The 25,147-nt window shown below is 38.3% G+C and overlaps 1 protein-coding gene across 16 annotated transcripts in view; it reads left to right on the top strand.

Moving 5' to 3' along the window:
- KLHL31 (kelch like family member 31) overlaps nucleotides 1–25,147 on the top strand; it is a 143,741-nt gene that overhangs the window by 5,381 nt on the left and 113,213 nt on the right. For 2 of the 16 annotated variants that reach the window (XM_077903628.1, XM_077903630.1), the window contains exon 1: nucleotides 23,539–23,633. The exons of 12 other annotated variants lie outside the window; for them this stretch is intronic. The gene's annotated coding sequence lies outside the window, so the exon portion shown is untranslated. Of the gene's footprint in view, nucleotides 1–23,538; nucleotides 23,634–25,147 lie in introns of those variants that run through there. 2 more of the 16 variants (XM_077903631.1, XM_077903632.1) reach the window with 1 other exon arrangement.

The following is a 25,147-nucleotide window of genomic DNA, read 5'->3' on the forward strand; positions in this document are numbered from 1 at the left end:
ATTTAGATTTAATACAATTACAAGTTGACACTTGAATAATGCAGGGGTTGGGGGTGCCAACCCCCACACAGTCAAAAATCCATGTGTAACTTTTGTCTCCCCAAAAACTTAACTAGTAATACCCTACTGTTGACCAGAAGCCTTACTGATAAACATTCAATTAACACATATTTTCTATATGTATTATATACTGTATTCTTACAATAAAATAAGCTAGAGAAAAGAATATGCTATTAAGGAAATCATAAGGAACAAAAAATACATTGATAGTACTATACTGTAAAAAATCCACATATAACTGGAGTCACGTAGTTGAAACCCATGTTGTTCAAAGATCAACTGTTTTGCTATGGTTGGATTTAAGTCTACTATGTTTTATTTTCTTTCTCTCTGTGCCATTGATTTTTGATCATCTGTTCTTCCTTTAACCATCTTTTGAATAAATAAATAATTTCATTTTGTCTATAGGCTTTCTAGCTGTTGTGGCTGCTCTAGGGATTACAATATACATCCTTAAATTTTCACAGTTTTCCATGTATATACCAATTCATGTAAAACAGAAGACTCTTGCAATTATCTAGGTCCATTTGCCACCTCTGTGCTCCTTTATGTTATCATTTGTATTTGTATATTTACATATGTTATAAGCTCCACAACAGAGTTTTATAATTTTTTAAATAATCATATATTCTTTTAAGATTTTATTTATTTATTTGACAGAGACTGAGAAAGAAAGAGAGCACAAGCATGCAGAGCAGCAGGCAGAGAGAGGGGGAGAAACAGGCTCCCCGCCAAGCAGAGAACCCAATGTGGGGCTTGATCTCAGGACCCTGGGATCATGACCTGAGCCAAAAGCAGATGCTTAACTGACTGAGCCACCAAGGCACCCCAATTATCATAACTATTTTAAAGAAATAAGAAAAAATAGTCCTTATATTTACTCATATGTTTACTATTTCCAGTGTTCTTTATTCATATATGAGACCTCGTTTCTTTCACCTTTGGTGAAAGTTTATTCACAGAAGATTCTCTTAGTTTTATTATGAAATATCTTTATTTCACCCTAATTCTTTAAGAATATGTTCAGTGTAAATAAAATTCTGGGTTGATCGTTTTTTTTTCCTTCAGCATTCTAAAAATTAACCATTTTCTTCTGATTTTCATTGTTTCTTATGAGAAGTTACCAATATTTCAAATTGATGCTAAGTTATATGTAATATGTCATTTTTTATGTTTGCTTTCAAGATTTTCTCTTTATCTTTGGATTTTAACAATTTGACTATGCATATCCATATTTATCCTAATGGGAGTTTACTAAATTTCTTGACTCTATAAACTTAGAACTTTCACCGAATTTAGGATATTTTCAACCATTGAGTCCTTAATTTTTTTTGGCCCAATTTCTAATTTTTTTCTTTTTTTTTTTTTAATTTTTATTTATTTATGATAGTCACACAGGGAGAGAGAGAGAGAGAGGCAGAGACAGGCAGAGGGAGAAGCAGGCTCCATGCACCGGGAGCCCAACGTGGGATTTGATCCGGGGTCTCCAGGATCACGCCCTGGGTCAAAGGCAGGTGCCAAACCGTTGCGCCACCCAGGGATCCCTAATTTTTTTCTTTTTGATATTCCAGTCTTACAAATGAAGTTTTTGGTAGATGCCCACATGTACTTGAGGTTCTGCTTTTTCTCCCCATTGTTTTATTCTGCTTTCAAACTGGATAATATATATTTAGCTTCAAACTCACTGGTTCTTCTATCATCACAACCTACAATTAAGCTCATATGAAATACAACTTTAGGTAGGGTATTTTGTAGTTCTGGAATATCTATTTCATTCTTTTTCTATGTATATCGTTTATATTTTTCTGCTGACCTATTTATTTGCTCATTCATTAAGATAATTTCCTTTATGTACTGAATAGAATTATAATCCCTGCTTTAAACTCCTTGTGTACTAATTCCAACATCTGGGTCATCTCATGATTAGTCTCCATTGAATGCCTTTTCTTTTAAGTGTGGGTCACATTTTCCTATCTCTTAACATGCCTAGTAATTTTTAGTTGTATCCTGGACATCATGAATGGTAGAATTTCTGCATTCTGTTATGTTACTTTAAAGAGCATTAATTTTTTATTTTGTTTTAGCACACAGCTTAGATTAAATCAAACTTCAAACTCTTATATCTTAGTCTCTTTGGGCTGCTATAGCAAAAATACCATATACTGGGTGACCTCTAAACATCAGAAATTTCTCTCTCATAGTTCTGGAAGCTGGAAGTCCACTATCAATGCACTACTATGTTAGGACCTGCTTCCTGGTTTATAGATGTTTTTCTTCTCACTCTGTCTCCATACATAGTGAGAAGATGTGGGAGGAGGAAGCTCTCTGGAGCTTCCTTAATAAGGACATTAATCCCTTTCATGATGGCACCACTCATATGACCTAATCACCTTCCAGAGACCTTATTTCCACATTGGGAATTACATTTCAACAATGTGAATTTGAGGCAGAACACATATTTGGCCTATAGCATCTTATTTTCTTTGTGGTGGATGGCAGCTGAAATTTTATATTCAGTTATTTTATTCTTAATGGTGCTGCTTCAAACAGAGCTACACATGCATAGTTAAGGGGTCAGCCAGAGATATGGGTGGAGTTTATATGCAGAATTTGGAGCTTCTACTTTCACTCAATCCCTTCTGAAGTTTCCCTAAGTCACTTCCTAGATGCCATGGTCTCTCCAACTCTCATCTACAATACTTCAAGTCAGATTGCTATGAACATTGCCTGTTTAAGTTATTCTTTAAATTTTAGTGGTTTTATGTACTATGATGTCTACGCTTGTCAAAGCCACAAAAACAGAAAACTCACTGTGTTATTCCCTTCTTCCAAGTATACAGTCCCTTTCAGTTCCTGCTTACTTTTGGTCACTCTCTAGTATCTTCAGATAGGTTTTTAAAAATATTTTGTCAAGCATTATAACTATTATCTATTGGAAGCTTAGTCTGATAGTAACCACTCAGTCATTACTGAAAGAAAAACAACACTCCTTGCTTCTTATTAATTATACTCATTTATTTATTCACAGATTGTAATAGTATGTGGAAATTCCAAAATTTCCTACAATATAGATTTTAATCTACTCCTCCATTCAGAGAAGTTACAAATGAGCAGCCCGAGTTTCATTTGCTTTTCCATTTTTCTCAGTCTCCTCATAAATGTGCTAATGATGAGTCAAATATTGAACAACATTTTGCCTTGGTGGAAATTGGCCAAACACTAATCTGTCACGTGGGGTGGTCTAAAGAACTCATGATTTTTGCATCAAATTTTTGCATCTGCCACTACTAGGGCTTAGATCATAAGTGAATCATATTAACTCCAATATCCATTTCTTTATTTCCACAAAAGACATGAAAACTGCTACCCTCAAAAAGCTGTTGAAAAGACTGTGGATTAATATAATGGAAAGAATTTTCTGTACTGCAGAAAACTATGCATTAGGCATTAGTCTTTGTCAATACTCTTTTCTCAGTTACCAGCTTAAGAGAAAGCCTACCATGTGAGTACTTTATTTGGAGAAGCAATATGGTGGATTAGTAGAAATGAGACTGAAAGGATTTCAACATGAATGAGAGTACACCAGGGGAGCTCAATCAAAATAAGCACCTGCCACTGAATCCATCTTTTTCCTGGCCTCTGCTTCATAGCCTCTTTCACCAGTAACACTGAAAACTTGACGGATGAAGCCTAGAGGAGGCTTGCAAGCAGTCTTTACTCAGGTTGTGGCAATGCTTTACATTTGTATAATGTTTGACAATTCAAGTGAACTATCAACATACATCATCTCAATATATCAAAATGCATTTTTTAGTTATTTAAATAAACACAGATGCCTCATTTGTTTTCCTTGTTGATTTACATAGGATAAGATCATACAGATCAGTCTTGTCGAGATCACCCTTATTTTATTGTTGCATTTCTTACAATATAAATTAAGTCAATATGCGCACTAAATTTTCATCAAAGGCCAAGAACTGCTTTATGAAAATAAGAGAAAAAATATCAACAAACAGAAGTGTGCCCTTTCTACTGAGCAGTGCCTTTAGACAATACAAATACCACAATTAATAAACATTGATCATTTAGCTAAAATAAACCTAAAGGATGTCACGTCTCTCCAGTTAAAATTGGATCCATAAAATTGTATTCTTTTTTTTTAAGATTTATGTATTTATTCATGAGAGACGCAGACAGAGAGAGAGAGAGAGAGAGGCAGAGACACAGACAGAGGGAGAAGCAAACTCCTTACTGGGAGCTCGATGTGGGACTCGATCCCAGATCCCAGGACCATGACCTGAGCTGAAGGCAGGCACCCAACTGCTGAGCCACCCAGGTGTCCCTAAAATTGTATTCTAATAGGTGCGAATGTTACCTCGTTGTGGTTTTGATTTGTATTTCCCTGATGATTAGTGATGTTGAACATCTTTTCATATATCTGTTGACCATTTGGATGTATTCTGTAATAAAATGTCTTTTCAGTTCCTCTGCCCATTTTTTAATCTTATTGTTTGCTTTTTTATTATTGAATTGTACAAGTTCTTTATGTATTTTAGATATTAATTCCTTATTGAATATATCACTTATGAGTAGCTTCTCCCATTCAGTAGGTTGCCATTCGTCTTATTAATGGTTTTCCTCACTGTGCAAAAGCCTTTCATTTTGGTATAGTCCCAATAGTTTATTTTTGCTTTTGTTTCCCTTGCTTCAGGAGACATGTCTAGAAAAATATTACTGAGGTCAATGTTTTTTTGTTTTTTTTTTTTACTTTATTTATGATAGGCACACAGTGAGGAAGAGAGAGAGAGAGAGAGGCAGAGACACAGACAGAGGGAGAAGCAGGCTCCATGCAGGGAGCCTGACGTGGGACTCGATCCCGGGTCTCCAGGATCGCGCCCTGGGCCAAAGGCAGGTGCTAAACCGCTGCGCCACCCAGGGATCCCTACTGAGGTCAATGTTAAAGAAGTTATTACTTGTGTTTTTTTTCTAGGAGTTCTATGGCTTCATGTCTTACATTTAGATCTTTAATCCATTTTGAGTTTATTTTTATGTATTGTAGAAGATAGTGGTTCAGTTTCATCATTTTGCATGCTGTTATCCAGTTTTTCCAGCACCATTCTTTGAAGAAATTGTCCTTTCCCCATTCTCTCATTTTTTTCCTTGTAAATCTAGCTAAAGATTTCTCTATGTTGTTTCTTTTCAAAAAGCCAGCTCTTGGAGCACATCAGTGGCTCAATCAGTTAAGCATCCAACTCTCGATTTTGGCTCAGGTCATGATCTCGGGGTTGTGAATGGCAGGCTCCACACTCAGCAAGGACTATGCTTCTCTTCCTTTCTTCTCTCCCTTCTCCCCCTCTCCCTCTGCCCCTCCTCCTTCCTCACATACACACACACTCTCTCAGTCAATCTCTTTAAAAACCAGCTCTTAGTTTCATTAATCTTTTCTATTGTATTTTTAGTCTCTATATCTTTTATTTCTACTCTGATCTTTATTATTTCCTTCCATCTACTAACTTGGGGTTTTGTTTGTTCTTCTTTTTCTAGTTCCTTGAAATATAATTTAAGTTATTTGAGATCTTTTATTTATCATAATGAACATCTTTCATAGAACTGCTTCTGCTGGATCCTATGTTTTTGCATATTGTACTTCCATTTTTATTTGCCTCAAGTAATTTTTTATTTTCTTTTGATTTCTTCTTTCATTCATTATATGTTGAGGAGCATGTTGTTTAATCTCCACGTTTATGAATTTTTGTATTCTTTTTGTAATTGATTTCTAGTTTTATACCATTGTGGTCAGAAAGGTTGCTGCTATGATTTCAATCTTCTTTTTTTTTTTTAAGATTTTTTTTCTAGATTTATTTATTTATTTATGATAGACATAGAGAGAGAGAGGGAGAGAGAGAGGCAGAGACACAGGAGGAGGGAGAAGCAGGCTCCATGCCGGGAGCCTGACGTGGGACTCGATCCCGGGACTCCAGGATCGCGCCCTGGGCCAAAGGCAGGTGCCAAACCACTGAGCCACCCAGGGATCCCCTGATTTCAATCTTCTTAAATGTATTAATACTTGTTTTATTTAACATACCACAACTGGAGAATATTCCTTATTTACTTGGGAAGAATGTATAGTCTGCTACTCTTGGATGGAATGTTCTGTAAATGTCTGTAAGTTGATCTGATCTAACATGTAGTTTAAGTCCAGAGTTTTCTTATTGTCTGTCAGATAATTTATCCATTGTTAAATGTATTGAAGTCCTCCAACTATTTATACTATTGTTGTCTATTTCTTTCTTCAGAATGTTATCTAGATCTGTCTTCAGACTTGCTTTACATATTTAGTGCTCTTATGCTGGGTTCATAAATACTTACAACTCTTATATCATGTGAGATTGACCCCTTTATCATTATATAATGACTTTCTTTGTCTCTTATTACAGTCTTTGACTTAAAGTCTTATTGTCTGATGTAAATATAGCTATCTCTGTTTTTTTTGGTTTCCATTTGCATTAAATATGTTTTTCCATCCTTTTGTTTTCAGTTTGCATGTGTCTTTGAAGTTGAAGGGAGTCTCTTTTAGGCAGCATATGGTTGGGTCTTGTTTTCTTATTCGTACAGCCACTTTATGTCCTTTGATTAGAGAATTAGTCCATTTACATTTAAAGTAATTGGTGATAGATACGGATTTACTATTGCCATTTTGTTAATTATTTTCTAGGTGTTTAGTAATTCCTTTGTTCCTTCCCTCTTGTTCTCTTTCTTTCTGAATTGATTATTGTCTGTAGTGATATGCTTAGATTTCTTTCTTTATCTTTTGTGTAACTGCTATAGGATTTTGCTCTGTGGTTTATCTTGAAGCTTACATAAAGCATCTTATATTCATAATAGTCTGTTTTTAGATGATAACTTAATTTTAAACACATTCTAAAGCTTTACATTTTTACTCTCCACTACCCACATTTTTTGTGTTTGGTGTCAAAATACAAGTCTTTTTATCTTGCATATCCCTTAACAAATTATTGTAATTATAGTTATTTTTAATACTTTTGTATTTTAACCTTCACACTAGATTTATAAGTAATTGGCTACTATCATTACAATATTAGAGTATTTTAAATTTAATTATATGTTTATCATTACCAGTGAGATTTATACTTTCACATGTTTTCTCCTTACCGGTCAGTGCTCTTTCATTTCAGTATAAAGAAGCACTTTTAACATTTCTTTTAAGGCTGGTCTAATGGTGACGTACTCTGTCAGCTTTTGCTTGTCTGAAGTACTCTTTATACTCTTTATCTCTCCTTCATTTTTGAAAGACAACGTTGCTAGATAGAGTACTCCTGATTGCCAGATTTTTTTTTCTTTCCATTTTTTTCCAACTTGTTTTTTTTTTTTTTTTTTTAATATATTGTGCCACTTTCTTCTGGCCTATAAAGTTTCTGCTGAAAATTCTGATGATAGCCATCTTATGAAGATTCCTTTGTACAGAACAGGTTGTTTATCCCATGCTACTTTTAAGAATATTTTCTTATCTGTAACTTTTTACAACTAAATTATATGTCTTGATGTGGATATTTTTGGATTAATCTTGTTTGAAGTACTCTGGGTTTCCTGGATTGGATGTCTATTTCCTTTGCCAAGTTAGAAACAAGTAGTTTTCTTTAGCTATTATTTCTTAAAATAAGTTTTCTGCCTGCCCCTTTCTCTCTTCTTTTTCTGGGATCCTTATAATGGGGAAAATTGATGTTTTCCCATGAGTCATTTAAGCTCTCCTCATTCTTTTTCTTTTTGCTCTTCTGATTGGATAAATTCCACTGCCTTGTCTTCAAGTGCTCTGATCCTTTTCTCTGCTTCGTCTCATCTGTTGTTAAAACCCCTCTATTGAATTCATATACACATAGAATATAACTATAGTTCATTTGACAGACTTACTTCAGATTTTTAAATATCTTAAGTAATGAAGAAAGTGAGAAATTTCACATTTATAAGTGAAAGCTTAAATCAATTCTCTTCCAGATCATAAAGTACAATTATTAATAAAAGCTACTGAATTAAGAATTCAATGAATCTCAGCCCTGACTCTTCAACAAAATAATGTTGGACATCAAAATGTTTACCTCTTTCGTCCCTGTTTCTCATCCTAACTGGAGCAGATGGGATAAAAAAAAAAGTACATAAGGTCTCTGACAACTCTAAAAGGACTACAATTATACTTCTTCCTCAAAATGTTCTCATTAGTATACTTTTTAATAAAAGTAAATGGCACAAAGTCCATCATAAGTAAATGATCCTATTAGGTTTTCATTTTTATAAACATTTCTCTTTCATGATTCACAGTGAGCACACCTCAGTTTTTCCATTATCAGTTTTTCTCTCCCCCTCCCTAATGTAACTATCATCATCAAATATATTTGTCACACAATATTTACCTGTTCATGACTTCTTATATTTCTTTCTTTAGTTCATCTGGCTCATTTCTGTCTACTTTCCTTAGAAAGCATATTTCAAAAGCAGAAATTGTTTATTTTAATAGACTTATTGGCAGTCATAGACAATCCAAATAATTAAACACTATCTCTAATAAAATAGTAATTTATAGAAATGGAAGAATGAAAAAATGTCAAACTATTATTGTTGAATCTGCCTTTTTAATATCCAAGCAGATAATATTTATGTAAAGGACATGTTTTAATACTTATACAATAAAGTTTTAATATTTATAATACTTATTTAATATTTTGGTATGTTTTACAAGTCACTTATACATAACTTTGTATTTATATAATCCTTCTAAACCTGAGAAAACAAAAATCAAAATTGACCCATGTCAATCCCTCTTGGGAGGCCAGCACAATTAGGCAATGCTATGACTAAGAGCAGCCACCAAGAGAAAGGGGGAAAAGAAGCCAAGATCATCCCAAGGCAGGACATTTCACTCCAGGGAGGTAGCTACACCTATGACTTAATTGGGAATAAAAAACAAGTTGCCCTCCAAATATGGGACTGGGAGTAATATTTATATTTCACCATGACTACCTATCTGATCTTTGCTGCTGAGGAAGGAAGCTAGTGTGTGTGTATGTGTGTGCATGCATGTATCTATAGACCAAAGAGGGGGGAGTGGAAAATGTACCAAGGAGACAGCCAAAGGGGAAATGGTTTTTAAGAAACAAACCAATTCAGGGGAAAAGGATAATTATGCATAGAGTGGGAAATGAAAGGTACAGATAGCATGAAAACTTAAAATACTATGAAAAGAAATAATCGTTATTATTTTTATGTTGTGGAGTATGTTGAAGCTTTATTACTGGTATGGCCAGTTATCTGCTTAGCAATGTATATGTTTTCAAAGTGTATAAGTGCCTTATGTAAACACAGGACTTTCTATTAAAACTTTTCTATAAAATCAGTGAAACAGGCACATAAGCTAGCTCTGTACAATATTTAAATTATATAGTAGACAAATTCTCATATGGCTCTAATTATCTCCACATCTTGATATTCATCTTCTATTATTCCTTCCTCTTGAGTATATACAAGTATATTTGTAATGAATGAAAAATACAGCAAAAGTCATTGGATATCACTCCTAATAGTGATTATAAGAAGGCTATGTATGGCTTCCATCTTGGGTGCTCTCTGTCATTCTCTTGGATCGCTTCCTCTTGGGAAAGCCAGCTGCCATGCCCTGAGAGCTCTGTGGAGCGGTCCACATGAGTAAGCTTGGAAGCAAATCTCCTGAAGCATGTAAATAGCCACTGGAGTGAGTTTGGAAGCAAATTCTCTCCCAGTTGAGCCTTGAAATGACTGCAGGTCTAACTGACATCTTGGTTACAACCTCATGAGAGACTGAACCAGAACCACCAGCTAAGCTGTTTCCAGATCACTGACACAGAAACTTTGAGATAGTAAACGTTTATTGTGTTAAGCTGCTAAGTTTAGGGTAATTTGTTGCAAAGTAATAGATAACTAATACAAATCAAAACAGGTAACACATAACATAGCTGAAATGCTACATGAAGTGTAACAGAAGTGTCAGATTCAAGGTAGGCAGAAGGTTGTACAGGACTGAGATGAAGAGTACTCACTAAGCACCTGTGTTGTTCTAGTAGGCACAATGCCAAGCACCATACAAACACATCTTAGGTTCTTCTCATTACACTGTAACACTGGCCTCATTATCCCCACATCACACATGACTAACCTGATATTCTAAGGGGTTAAATACTTTGCCTAACTTTATACTGCCAATAAGTGGTAGATGCTGAGTTTTGAACTTTCCCTATCTTCTAGATAGATAGATAGATGATAGATAGATAGATAGATAGATAGATAGATAGATAGATGATAGATAGATAGATAGATAGATTAGATAATAGCTCCAAAGTTTCTGCTTTTATTACAACCCTAACTGCAATGAATAAGGCAAACAAGTGCTTCATAACACTGACAATGAGTGAAAATGAACCCAGCTGAGCCTTTCGGACACAGACCCACCACATTTTATGTGGTCACAGCGGAGGTAGTATGAGTAGAGCACTGCGGGAACATGAAGAGAGCAACTGCTTGTACTATGGATGAGTGTGGGAAGAAGATGTAGGGAGAATCCTACAGAGGGGGTTATGTTAGGAATGAACAACACAACTTCTTTGTTACCCCAGCAGGGCCTGGGCTCTAGAATCAAACTAACATGGGTTCACACCAGTTACTGGCTCTGTGACCTAGACAAGTTACTTCTTGCCACCATGGTTTCTTTATCTATACTGATTAAATGAGGCAATGCATTTAAATTGCTTGGCAGAGGTCCGGGTATATAGCAAACACTTAACAGATGTCCACAATTAATAATGCTATTGTTTTCTCTTCAAAAATGACTTTCTGGGCAGCACGGGTGGCTCAGTGGTTTAGCGCCGCCTTCGGCCCAGGACATAATCCTGGAGACCCGGGATCGAGTCCCATGTCAGGCTCCCTGCAGGGAGCCTGCTTCTCCCTCTGCCTGTGTCTCTGCCTCTCTCTCTCTCTGTGTCTCTCATGAATAAATAAATAAAATCTCTTTTAAAAAATGGACTTTCTTTTCATTGAGTGTCTTATTACTACTACTATCACTTTCTATACTTATCAGTCTGAATGATTTTTTTAAGGGGGGGAAATATTTCCCTGTGCTAATTGGACAAGAGTTGATGAAATTAAAAAGAGACTATGAGAAGGAAAAGGTGAGTAAAAACAAAATGTATGTGATTGGGAGGTAATGATTGCATATAAGGCCAGTGACTGTCTCTGGGAATAGAGGCAGGGAGGGAGGCTGCCATGTGTACTCTCCCTGTGGGGAGTAAGACTGTGCATTTTTCATATTGTCACAATACCATCAGGTCCACAGTCGTTCAAAGAGTATACAATGGACTCATTCATTCTTCAGCAAATACTATGGAAACTTCTTGTACACCATCAGGCTTCCATGAGGATAGCATCACAGAGCCTATATACTAATAAGGCAAGACAGGCAATCAACACATAACATACAAAATAAAACTGTATGCAGAAAGGATGAATACATTTGAAATATGACAACTGCTAGGGAGACATTAAAGCAGGAAAATAAGCTGGAAAGACAAAGGAGAGCATTGTGTTGTTTTAGCTAGGATGATCAGAAAACTCCTAAATGAAGCAAGAGATGCAGCTGACAGCAACACGCCCCCTTCAGTGCCCTGCGGTCAGAGCCTGTGACACACACAAGTACTGAATCAAGGGACAGGAAGGAATGAGAAGACTAGGTGTTGGTTAGTTACCAAGTGTCTGATAATTAACTTCTGGAGTGTAAAGCCTATGATTACTTCTGCAAATAGCTTTAAAAATATATTTAATAATCATTTATAAGAAAGGAAAAGTATGATTTACTCATCTCCTAGAATTCCAAACATGTTGTTCTTCATGTACATTGATCTGCCAGTCTTCCCTGTTTTGTTTGCAAGGCTGTCCAGGACTACTATGGTGAAGCCAGTGGGGAGCTGAGGGTGCATTTGTATGATTCTGCAGGGGAGTGCCTTCCCAAATTTTGTATCCCAGGTTCCTCACTGGCCTCACCATAGTCCCAGCCTTGATTGTTTAATTGATTGGCTCTGTTAATGGGCTGGGTTTTGCTTTTGCATAGTATTGACTTTTTTTAAAAAATTGGTATGTACTTCTTATTAAAAATGTCAATCAATGCAAAAAATTAAAGGGGGAAAGTAATAAAGCACCCCATATCCTTACTACCCAGAAATAACTAGTATTAATAATTGGTATACATTGTTATAAACTCTCTATGCATATATAGAGAAAGGAGGTTGGTAGATATATAAGCAATAGAATTAGTCAAAGAGATAAACACGTATAAATAGAATTTATTTTATAAAGGGAGGATAAAGCTATATATGATTTTTTAAGAAAAAATTAAATCTGATTTTCTCTTAATTAAATTAAACCTAAATTACAGGAATGACTGAAGCTTAGGTAAATGTTTCTTTACCCAAAAGGCATTTTTTTTCCCCAAGAGGTTTTTCTAAAATTAAAGAAAAATAGTTATTGAAATTATTCAAGTGTGGAGAGTGTTAGAATGACAAGGGTGAGGAGAAGAGCTAGATTTTTCCAATTCAGTGTTGGTTTGCTCCATTTAGGAAAGATGAGATAATTAGTACACTCTTCCTCCAGATTTCTGATTTTTTAATTTCTTTTCATATTCTATTCTGAAACCATAATTGACCTAGTAATCTAGAGATAAATTCTGTAATTGATTCACATTAGTTTCCCTGTTTGGGCCCTTTGCCCCCTACAGAATAATCAGCTTTTCAACACCTCAGTTTTAAATATGAATGAACAATAAAAGGGCACTTTTGGGGATTCCTCCTATATTAAATAGAGGAACCAAGATAATTTTTTTTTAAATTAAAAGACCCTTAGAGGAGATAAGAAAAGGTAATTAAAGTTCTACTTTTAGTTTCTGATGTGTGAGAGTATAAAAGACTCCACAGACCTACTGCTCAGCAAAACTTGTGCTCAAAAACAAAAACAAAATTATGTTCAAAATCAACTATTTAAAATCTCTGGACATTATCCTAAGGGCAAATGAAGACACATTTATTTAAGAAAATCTGCTAAAACTTCACAAAAACAAGAGTCTGTGGTATTTGAACCAAGACCTACTCTTTTCCGTCCTTCTCAGCTCATAGTGATGGCAACTACATTCCAGCTCCCTGTGCCCCCAGTTCCTAGTCAGAGGACCATATTCTCAGAAGGACATCACTTTCCAACGCATCTCTGACACCAATGTTGCTCTGATACCAAAACCAAACAAAAACAACAGAAAATTACAACCAAATACCTCTTCTAAATATGGATATGAGAATTGTCAACAAAATGCTAAGAAACTTATGAAAAGGCATATAAAATAGAAACAAAAAAATGTATATATATAATTGTATATGTGAAATAAATTATACATTTAAATAAAAAGAATTACACACCATGTCCCACTGGGATTAATCCCAGGAATTAGTACCCCAAAATCAACTAATGTAGTACACCATATCCATACAAAAAAAAAAAAAAATCACATAATCATCTCAATAAACACAAGAAAAACATTTGCAAATTGCAACACCCTTTCATGATTAAACAGTGGTAGAAAACTGGATGCTATCCCTGTAAGATCAGGAACAAGATAAGGACATCTATCCTTGCCACTTCTATTCACCAGTTCTAGCGAGGACAATTAGGCAAGAAAGCATCCAGATAGGAAAAAAAAGACATAAAGATGACATAATCTTACATAGAGATAATCATGAAGATTCCACTAAAAAACTATTGGAACTAATAAACAAGTTCAGCAGGGTTACAGAATTCAAAACAATTATACAAAAATTGACTGTATTTCTAAACTCTTGCAACAAACTGAAAATTAAACAATGCCTAACAACAGAGCAATGCTTTCCAAACATCAAGGGATATAGTGTATTCAAATGTAATAAAAACATTGTCTGACATGCAGAGCCTCAGAAATAATTTCTTTCCTATCTTAGGAAGTTTCCAGAAAATACGCTATACAAAACAAGAGAGTACAAAAGCATAGGACCAGAATTTAGGAGATCCTCAAGGGACATACCACAAAGGAGATCTAGAGGTCTACTAGTAGAGGTTGGAGCAATCACCGAAGGCTCTATGAGATTTTTACTGATAAATAAATACATACATACATACATATACCAGATAACTATGGTGGTGCTTTTTTACTTGAAAAGATTTTATTTTACTGGGCATGGAGCCCAGTGCAGGGCTGGAGCCCACAACTGAGAGATCATGAGCTGAGCCGAAACCAAGAGTCAAATGCTTAACTGACTGAGCTACCCAGGTGCCCCAATATGGTGGTGCTTTTAAAGAACAAGAAGGAACAAACAAAAAACACCAACATAAAGAAAGGATTATTGTAAGGAAAACGTTCCAAAAAGAAAGGAAATATGTTTAGAAGGACAAGGACAAAAGCATACAAGAAAGAAGTATATTCATAGGTTCTGCAATGACATTTTGGTTCTGCAATGACACTTTCATGCAATGATTTTTCATTAATTTAACAAAAAGTGATGCTATAACTTTATGGAAGGACAGAGAGATGAGATGAGAGTATAAGAGAACTAAATATTCATTAGTTCATAGTCATAGCAGAAGCCTCACACTGATAAACTGAAAAACTATAATAAGAGCACACTATTAAAAGACATGATAATACCTATTTTAAAAAATGGCCAAAGGAGTTAAAGTTGGCTGTTTCTGGGAGATGGGTAGTGACGGGTACAAAGGATGGTTGTCTTTTATTTTAAGCTTTTATATTATTTAATACATGTTTTTAACAAATAATATATTTTGATAAGGCCTTTCATTATGTAGAAGACAGAAAAAATAATCTGCAAAATGGTGATCATATATTTAAAGACATATGGTATTTTGGCCCGAGACTTTTTAGTGTAAGTGTTACATTCACCCATCAGACATTGCAGTAATGTAAATAATATGTTCTCTAATTTGGGGCAACACAGTGGCTAACTTTTTATTGTTACTTTATGACAACAACTTTGTTGGAAACCAGACTTACATCCTGGATCTATCTGACTCTCATCTTGGTGTTATTTTGTCTCCTTATCTCTTATATTTCCTATGAAAAGGAAGTTAAGCATAAAGGCTTAAATAAATCCATACCTGAATACATAAGCACACTCATAGTTAATGCTGTGTACATCGTGTTAGAACTCGTCAGTGATGCTAAGTGTGGTGACTTGGTTAAGGTGGGGACCACCAGATTCCTCCATTATAAGGACATATTTTACACAAAAACAAACCCAAAACATTTATCTCTTACTCCTTAAGTACATTACAGCTTGTAGATGCCTGCTCTTGCCCTCTGTCTTTATCCTATTCTTTGAGGAATGGCCCACTTTTGTCCATTTTGGTAATCCAACAAGTTGTTCTAAAATAAACCAGCAGCTTGAGGTGGGAGTCAAAGCTGGACAGGGAATTCAAGGAAAATGCCACAGGACCATTTGTATCTTCACCAGAACTGCTTCTCTATAATTTTGCATATTGTGTTTTGCACACCTCAGGGAGGGGTGGGAGAGTTGACATAGTACTCGTTGCAGACTTGTATAATTATTATGACAATTTTTTTAAGGTTTTATTCATTTATTGACAGAGCACAAGCAAAGGTGTGGCAGGCAGAGAGAGGGGGAGAAGCAGCCTCCCTGCTGAGCAAGGAGCTTGATATGGGGCTCCATCCCAGAACCCTGGGATCCTGACCTGAGCTGAAGGCAGACACTTAACTGACTAAGCCACCCAAGTACTCTGACAATTTTCTGGAAGATAGAGAAAAGTGTTAAGGTGGGGCCTCTTTTCTAATTTAGACAGAGTTGCGTTTGGACTAGCGTCTGGGACATAGGTCCCCCCATCCCTGGCCACTCAACCTTGGAACCTTGGAAATCAAGCATCTGGAAACCATTCCAGAGTCTAGTCTGGGTGCACCTATCCTGAAAACTCTATCCTATCAAATACATTTCCTCCACTCTTAGCTTCTTATCTACCATCTTTTATCATCTACTGATTGACAGCATGAAGGCAACACTAAGTAATTTGGGGTATTTTCTAGTGTGGAGGAAGAAAGGGAAGGTACCTGTTCTTCACTGACCCAAAACTTTCTGATGCTTCATATGCTCACCATGTTTCAGGATTTTCTCTCTTCTGTCCTATGTAGGAGTAAATCCTATCCACCATTAATTTCTGTACCTCCTTATATTTCTAACAGATTATCATTCTACAAAGCTATACATTTTGCAATGCATTCATAGGCAACCAAGAGAAATTGCAAGACATCTTATGCAAAAACATTTGCATACCAAGTCAATGATCTTTTGTGAAGACAGTCTATATCTAGTGCCCAGGGCAAGATGTCTTCTTCTGGGCTCATTAAACATCTACAGGGTCACTGTATTCCTGGCTCACCTAGAGCAACTGTCTGCTTAAAAGCCGTCACATCCTTCTCCGACTGACTTACTTCACTCAGCATAATACCCTCCAGTTCCATCCACGTTGAAGCAAATGGTGGGTATTTGTCATTTCTAATAGCTGAGTAATATTCCATTGTATACATAAACCACATCTTCTTTATCCATTCATCTTTCGTTGGACTATATAAATAATAGTGAAAGGGAATATAAGGGAAGGGAGAAGAAATGTGTGGGGAATATCAGAAAGGGAGACAGAACGTAAAGACTGCTAACTCTGGGAAACGAACTAGGGGTGGTAGAAGGGGAGGAGGGCGGGGGGTGGGAGTGAATGGGTGACGGGCACTGGGTGTTATTCTGTATGTTAGTAAATTGAACACCAATAAAAAATAAATTAAAAAAAAAAAAAAAAAGCCGTCACATCCACCTCCTCTCTGGGCTCTGTGTTAGAGCAATTCACAGAGTGGTAGAAATTTTCCAGTTTTTTTCTCTTTCCCCCCTTGGCCCAGGGAACCTGTTGGCAATTATAGCCTTTGCTTGACAAGGTCCTTTGGACACAGCATGCTGATGGCAGTTGCCTCCAGGTGGGTTCAGCTGTTTTAGAAGCAGGGTGACAGTTATCTGCATCGACTTCTGCTGGCTACCACTTTTGTTGTTAAAACTTTTCCAGGACTTTTGAGGGTGGCTATTTCTTCTTGTACCATCATGACAATTGTCTTATCTCACCATGGGTGCTGTCGTATATAATTAAACTCTGTGCTCCAAAATAAAGTCAGAAGTGGTGATTACATTACCAACAACTGAATGCCACTACTCTATGCCTGTGAAAGTTAGAGAAACTTCATATGGTGACTTTTAGCTTTGTTTGCTTCTAACAAAAACTAGTCTAAAAGCTAGAAGACAGGTTTGAACCATCCTGTCTGTATCTTGAAAACAGGATTTTTCCACCTAGGAACTATGAACATTTTGTATTAGATAACTCTTGGTTGGGGAAGGGGTGTCCTGTGAATTATTGTTTATCAGTATCCTGCCTCTACTCACTAGATGCCAACAGCACCCTCTTCCACACTGCGACAACCAGAAATGTCTTCAGACATTACCAAATGTCTTGAGGGATGGTGGGGTGGGGTGGGGTGGGGGGAGGGAACATCAAAATCAACTCTAGTTAAGAATCACTGCTCTAAATGATAAAGTATTGATATAGATTGTGTTCAGTTTGGCATACATTTTCTTCTTTTGTTCTTTCTTTTAAAAGCCTCACAAAATCTCTACTTTGCCTAAGCATATAATAGAAATAGTTTTTAATCTTACTTATTTTTCTATAGTTATCCAAAGTGATTCCTAATGAGTTTAACCAATGAATGGGGAATGGGGAGGGGAATGTTTTTATTCTGTATAATAGGCTAAACAATGCCAATTTGTTCACCATGGGCAACTTTAAGAATACTAGAAACAAATTGTTGTATTTGAAAGACAAATACTGGTTTTCACTAAAATAATGATAGTATTTGTTAAAAGGTTGTGAATCCAGTCAAAGATCAGTGTAATTGGGGCACCTGGGTGGCTCAGTCAGTTGAGAGTTTGACTCTTGAATTCGGCTCAGCTCATAATCTCAGGGTCCTGAGAGCAAGCTCAACATCTGGCTCCATGCTAGGCATGGAGCCTGCTTAAGAGTCTCTCAGAGCACCTGGGTGGCTCAGTCAGTTAAGTATCTGACTCTTGGTTTCAGCTCAGGTTGTGATCTCAGGGTCATGATATGGAGCCCTGTGTCAGGCTCCGCGCTCAGCATGGAGTCTGATTGAGTTTCTCTCTCCCTCTCCCCCTCTCCCTACCCCCACCCCGCACACGCTTTTTTTCTCTCTAAAATAAATAAATAAGTAAATCTTAAAAAGATCAATGTAAGAATGGTCACTTGATTAAAAAGGAACAGGGGTAACAAGAAGTGATAATGCTACATAATAGCTGGCACTTACATAGCACTTACTCTGTGTCAGACACTGTGCTGATAAGTGCTTTGACCTCAGAACAGCCCAAGAGGTCAACACCATTGTCTCCATTTCAAAAATTGAGAAATTAAGACCAGATGCAGTTAAGTATCAGGCTTAAACTCACCAGCTAGGACGTGACAGAACCAGGTTAAGAATCCAGGTAATCTATCATCAGCCGCCATGCATTTAACCACTATCCTAAACTCTTCTCAAGGCCTAAAAGTTAACTGGTTGATTCAATTAGATCTGGCTTTGAATCCCAGCTCTGCTGGATGAATGCAGGCAAGTTATGTCACTGACCTCAGCTTCCTCATTTATAATGGGAATAAAAACACCTGCCTCACTGAGATACCACTGACATTAAAATAAATGACCTACAGTGCATAGTGGGTGCTCATTAAAAGTAGCTGTAATTAGGATAAACATTACTACCTGAGGTTGGGGAGGGTGGGCATATAGAGAATGACAACCACCTTGAGGCCCAATCAGGACAGGCAAGTTGAGATCCTTTCCCCAATTGAAGGAGCAGAGCTAGAATTGAGCAGGTATGTGCTGGAGACAGAGAAGTAGATCTCCCTATGCTGTGCAGAAGATGCAGCTTACGTCATGGACATTTAGCCTCACTGAGGAAGATAGTAAAAGTGAGGAGGAAAGAACAGGCCAGAAGCTTCCGACTTGTCTGCATACTGACTGTGGGAAGAAGAGCCAACAAAAAAGCAAAGAAGGAGCAGGAAAGGCACCAGGGGATAGAGCATCATAGAAGAGAGTCTCAGCATGGAGGAAGTGGTAGAGGTGTCCAAGGGACCTCCCTGATTCCTGGGAAAGAGGCATTTCTACAGAAATCAAATGGCAAAGGACTTAATGATCATTGCAGGTGTGGGAGCAGAAACTGAAGAAGGAATGAGGAAAAGAAGTGACACCTTAAATAGGGAAGCAAATGAAAAGCAGCCCCATTAGGAGACAAGAGATCTGGCTAGTATGAAGAAGTGGTGGGAGGAGACAGTGAACAGGCAGGTGAGGGAAGGACCACTGAGGAAAGCAGGAACAGACCTGCAAGTGTTATTTCCCAGAAGGAAGAGGGAGAAAAGAGATAAATGACAATGCTGAGGGATTTGCTCACATGGAGAAGAAGGAAGTTGATTCTCTTAAGGAACAGTCTCCAGATTCATAGTAAAGGAACTATGTGGTTGCGTGGAAGAGTGAGCGCTGGGGCCTGAAGCAGGGAGGGTACTGCTCCAGGAAATGGAATGGGGGGCAGGGAGCACCTGGGTGGGTCAAGGGTTTGAGCATCTGCCTTTGGCTCAGGTCGTGATCCCAGGGTTTGGGGATGGAGTCCTGCATCAGGCTCCCCACAGGGAGCCTGCTTCTCCCTCTTCCTGTGTTTCTGCCTCTCTCTGTGTGTCTCTCGTGAATAAATAAATGAAAATCTTAAAAAATAATAATAATAATAAAGGAAATGGAGCAGGGAGTGGAGCAGAACTGATTCATAGATGGCTGACTGCAGAGAGGCCTCACCCCAGACCACTGGAGATACTTTGTTTCAGGCTGCACCACTGAGTTTCTGCTTGGAGGAGATCACAGGCTGCTCTTCAGAAAACAGGCAGAATGTGGATTTCCATTACATCTTGTGGACTGCACTCTATCCATTCAGATGCTGGTGGCATGGCAGCTGGCTGTTCTAGACCTGCGCCTTGCTCATGCCCTGGCACTAAGTCTCAGGTATTTATGTGATCCCCGGAATGTTCCCTATGGACTCACTTAGCATCACTCTGGATCCACAGCCAAAGCTGGTGCCCACGTCCTGGCCTGATCCTCAAGAGGTCTGGCTACATCTTCATAAGACTGGGTTCCTCTTTGCACATACCCAGCTGCTTTTGCCTAGGACCCACCAACAATACCTATCCAGGCTCCCAAGTTAGCACTCTAGGGGCTGAATAAATCCTCCAACTTCAAAAGGATTTACTTCCTATTGTAGTAAGATGTTATTTAGCAGTACCTGATGTTATTGGGCCAGACATACAAAATCAGATAAAAATTAAGGAGGACTGGGGATGGGAAAAGTGAGAACCAAAAAAAAAAAAAAAAATGTGCCTGAGGTGGTTGATTTTGAGCTGCTATTTAGAACAGCAAGTAATTGAAATAAGTGAAGCCAGAATGCAAATTATACTCTAAAAGAAGAAGGAATATCAAGATGAGATGAATATTTTTAGTTAAAGTCAGGAAACACGCTGGAAATAGCACGAGACTTGGAGTTTGTCCAACATGGGTTCAAATCCTAGCTGTGTGACCATGGATGATATACTTTACCTCTCTGAACCTTAGACTTCCAGTACAAATAAATTTGGGGGCTCTGAGTTAACCAAAGCTCATTAAGTTGTGTGTTTTAAAAAATGAAATCAAAGTCTGGCTTGTATGGTTGCTTGAAAATGAAAGGGAAATACATGTAAAACATCCAGGGTATGCCTGGCATGCAGCAGGTGCTCAACATTGGAGGATACTGACAGGGAAAGATAAAGGAGTTTGATTCGAGGAGGGGACTCTGAATGTCTTCGATCTTGATTAAAGTCAACTTGGACTTGATTGCATATAACTTCAATTTGAACAGTTCTCTGCACTGCAAAGTACACTTGCAGCCAAATCGCATGTTCATGTGAACAGGAGACTGTAGCCGGGCCACTGACCTTGAAACAAAGGCCAAGGTGACACTTGTCCTGCCCCTCTCAGATCTGCTTGCTCCCTTGTTTCCCTGTTTTGGTGACTGGGACCACCCCTGGAGTCATTCATGGCACTACCCACCCCTCTTTCACCCTCCCTGTCACTGCGACCAGATGATTCTATGTTAGGTTCTTCACGTCCCCTCTTATTGTCCATTCCCTGCAGCCACTGCCCTGGCTCTAGTCTCTCTTTCTTGTTCTTGGCTCCTAACTGCCCTCCTTTCTGTAAAGTCTTTCTCCTCTGTCAAAAGATAAACTGAGGCATATTAAACATGTTAAGAGTTTATTTGACCACACAGCATTTTGAATCAGGCAGTGCCATATCAGAAGTGGGTAGGAGTGTTCCCCCAACAGGAGCCAAGGGAGACTTTATTATAGAGAAAAGATAGAAGAAGGAAATTATTGATTGGCTAGAACCTAAAGCCTCTTTGGCCATTGGGGATTGGCTATCCTTAGCGTTTTTTTTTTTTTAATTTTTTTTTTTATTTATTTATGATAGTCACAGAGAGAGAGAGAGAGAGAGGCAGAGACATAGGCAGAGGGAGAAGCAGACTCCATGCACCGGGAGCCCGATGTGGGATTCGATCCTGGGTCTCCAGGATCGTGCCCTGGGCCAAAGGCAGGCGCCAAACCGCTGCGCCACCCAGGGATCCCTACTTAGCGTTTTGATTTCATGACTTTGACATGTTTACAGGCTTAGATCTTGGTTTACTTATGTAGACCAGCCACAAGGCATTTAAGCCCACCTCAGTCTAAAAGACTCCTTGTCTGATTAATTTAACACCTCTAAGTTCCTTATACAGGACGTGGTAATTTTCCATGCAAAAACTGTTGTAAAAATAAGCTTGTATTAATTACTATGATGTACAGAATGGAGTTAAAGCTCTAGCCTATATTTAAGACTCAAAATCTGGGTCTTACTTAACTCTTCAACTTGTTTTCCCAGCCTCTTCCAAAAAATCGAGGCTCAAAGTTCTCTAAACTAGCCTGCATGTTCCTACCTTCCTGCCGTGCTCTCATGATTCCTGAGCATCCTATTTATCCACATGTTGCCTTATCTCATAAGGCTGGGCTGCTTTTCCTTTGCCTCCCTATAATGCTGCCATAGAACAATGAATCTAGCCTAGAGTGATTCCTTCCTTCCCTAAATCCTCAGCATGTACCCTCTATGACAAAAGTGCCCCATCTTCTTGGACTGTTAAGAGATGTCACACAAAAACGTGTTCCATATTGAAATAAATGGGGACTTCTAGCCTAACAGAAGATGCATGGATTATTATCATGGCAGGATCTTTAGTAGGCTTATATGCATGGACAACCTCCAAGGAAAGGACAGAATATGAGTGTTTCCCCAACTTAATGACCCCAAGACACTTTTCACAGAGCATCTTGTAGGACTAGTATCTCTTAGAAGAGTTTTCTGCATCATTCATGTGACTCTTAGCATGTGCCACCTTACATTTTCGTCTTTGCATTTAATTTTGCCTTCCCTAAAGCATAAAAGAAACTTAAGGGGAAGAATAAAATCCTAGCCATATACACAGGAAATGCTTTATAAATGTATTGATATAGGATTCCTGGATGGCTCAGTCAGTTAAGTGTCTGCCTTCAGCTGAGGTCATGATCCTGGAGTCATGGGATCAAGCCCTGCATCGGGCTCCCTGATCAGCGAGGAGTCTGCTTCTCCTTCTGCCCCTCACCCTGCTTGTGCTCTCTCCTACTCTCTCTCTCACTTTCCCTCTCTATCTCAAATAAATAAATAAGATCTTTAAAAAAATTATATATAAAAACACAGTCTACCCCTGGATTTAAGGTCACCACAGCTGGTTGTGCAGATGGAGAGCACCACAACGTTAGGGGGCAACATTTGCCTGTATTACAGCATGAGTAGCACTTCCCAGAACAGTGAATGAACCCCCTGGGCACATACACCCAGAGGCTCCTGTCTTCCAGCCCCTGTGCCCAAGAGTGCTGTCCTGTTTTCTTTACGTCCCCTAGAACGTACTGATCTTCATATGCCCTTAAATGTTCCATTCATGCAAAACCATTAGTATCGTGTATTTCACTGAACATTTTATGGGAGAGATGGCAGAGGGAGTTAGCACCACACACACACCTGCAGTTAACTTTTAAAAAGTCACTCATTAGACATGTCTAATTTTCCAAAGACCCTAGTTAGCGCTGCCATGACTACAATTTTTCCCCCTCTGTCCTTCCCCCTAGAGGCACACTGACTTTCCTCCTTTTTTTTTTTTAACTTGGACTTCTCTGAACCACTGTGCCAGTGCCTAGAAAAAGGAAGCAAAAATGCTCAAGCCACCACAGAAAGTCTTTATTATGTCAAAGAACCACTGGTATGTGAGGGTTTTCAGGGATAAAGTGGGAATATCAGCAAAACAAATCAACATGAATAACATTTAATGAATCAATTATAAATATCTACACATAATCAATTGCCTCATCACAATGGGATAAGGTTTATACCATGGGATATAAGCGATTTCTGTGCTGAGCTGGTAAATACCACGGAGTCTGCAGGCCTGCCCTACCTGCCTGAAATCTTCAGCAGCTCATAGAATGCTACGAGGAGCATCTGTGTGCCCTGAGCAACTCCGGCAGAGAAAAATGGGGTTGTGCTGCCAGAACCTTGGAAAGGGCATCACTAAAGCTTGTCCCTCGGGGTTAGTCTTCAGGCAAGTGCACTTGTACCTGAGGTCAACTAGGGGTTGGGAGGTGGGGGTCCACGTGAGGCAGGATCAGCAGATTTCCCAGTCCCAAGAGTCCAGAAAGCAGTCTTATCTTACCTCCAGCTTCTTGTAACTGATCTTAAAGGCTCCTAACCTTCTGGGAGGACAAGGCCCCAGCATAAGAAAAACCTCTTCCTTTTACTGAAACACTGAAACCTGGCACAGCCGACCCACCCTTCAGCTCTGAACTACTGAGAGGCTGGGGTCTTTGGGCCAGTCTTTGAAGTAGTTCTCAGTTGAACCTTAGAGCTTTCAAAACAAGTGAAGGACTATCTGTTGATTTACACCCAACTGCATGAAGTTCAACATTTGTTTCTCTGATGAAGTTACTTAGTGCAAAATAGAAAAGTCTGGTAAAATGTACTGTCTTGTTCTGATAAAGCCCTAAGCCAGTTAGTAGTGTAAATCTGGAGAAGTATTTTATTAAAAACCTTAGTTACCAACAAGTTACCTCTAGCTCCCATGCATACTCTCAGATGGCCCTCTCTTGCTCCCTTTCGTTGTGTCCACCTGCAGAGCAGGTAGCAGAGTCATGGCAAACCTGTCTAAAGAAGGAAGCAGTCATAGAATGACAAAGCTCTTTGACTCCCTTCCAAAGTGAGCCCATATGGATTGTTAACCTTAAAAAATAAAGCTGCCAGGGGCAGCTCAGTAGGTTAAGTGTCTCCCTACAACCCAGGTCATGATGCTGGGGTCCTGGGATGGAGCCCTGCATCAAGCTCTCTGTTCAGCTGGGAGTCTGCTTCTCCTTCTCCCTCCACCCTTCCCCCTGCTAATGCTTGCTCACTGGCTCTGTCTTCTCTCAAATAAATAAAATGTTTGTTTTTTTTTTTAATTTTAAAAAAATTTTAAAAACCTGCCAGTTACTTTACTGGCAAGAAAAAAAAAAAGGTATTTATTTGGGAAGAGCAGAGAACTGCAATCCAGAACAAAGAAGCTAAAGCACAACCATAGGCAAATCCATAGAACGAAGGAGAAAAAGGTTCTCTTACAGAGCAAAGGGGGATATTGGGAAGGCTGTTATAAACAAAATGTCCACTGGAGTAAACTGAGAGTTTGATGTACAGTGGCTTTTTATTGACCAAATTGTGACAGTCCCATTGACTGAGCTATTCCTGCTG

The sequence above is a fragment of the Canis aureus genome, chromosome 7, assembly GCF_053574225.1.
Source record: "Canis aureus isolate CA01 chromosome 7, VMU_Caureus_v.1.0, whole genome shotgun sequence".
NCBI classification, from domain to species: Eukaryota; Metazoa; Chordata; class Mammalia; order Carnivora; family Canidae; genus Canis; species Canis aureus.